The following is a 750-nucleotide window of genomic DNA, read 5'->3' on the forward strand; positions in this document are numbered from 1 at the left end:
GAAGTCGTGACAGTACCCCCCCCCCCCCCCCTTACGCGTGGCTCCAGCAGCACGTCGACACCGGCCCCGGGGACGACCCGGAGGACGTGGTGCATTGTGATCCGGATGGAGATGGTGGAACTCTCGCAGCAGGGAAGGATCTAACACGTCCTCCACCGGAACCCAGCATCTCTTCTCCGGACCGTACCCCTCCCAGTCCACGAGGTACTGAAGGCCCCTCGCCCGACATATCGAATCCAGGATGGATCGAACGGAGTACACCGGGGCCCCCTCGATGTCCAAGGGGGGCGGAGGAACCTCCCGCACTTCAGCCTCCTGGAGCGGGCCAGCCACCACCGGCCCGAGGAGAGACACATGGAACAAGGGGTTAATGCAGTAATCGGGGGGGAAGCTGTAACCTATAACATACCTCGTTCACTCTCCTCAGGACTTTAAATGGCCCCACAAACCGTGGACCCAGCTTCCGGCAGGGCAGGCGGAGGGGCAGGATTCGGGTCAAGAGCCAGACCCTGTCCCCCGGTGCGAACACCAGGGCCTCACTGCGGTGATGGTCTGCGCCAACTTTCTGGCACAGTATGGTGCGCTGAAGGTGGACGTGGGCGGGGTCCCATGTTTCCTCCGCACGCCGGAAGGAGTCATCCACCGCAGGAGCCTCGGTCTGACTCTGATGCCAAGGGGCCAGAACCGGCTGATACCCCAACACACACTGAAAGGGAGAGAGGTTAGTGGAGGAGTGGCGGAGCATTTCTG

This window comes from Salmo trutta, unplaced genomic scaffold (genome assembly GCF_901001165.1).
Source record: "Salmo trutta unplaced genomic scaffold, fSalTru1.1, whole genome shotgun sequence".
Taxonomy (NCBI): Eukaryota; Metazoa; Chordata; class Actinopteri; order Salmoniformes; family Salmonidae; genus Salmo; species Salmo trutta.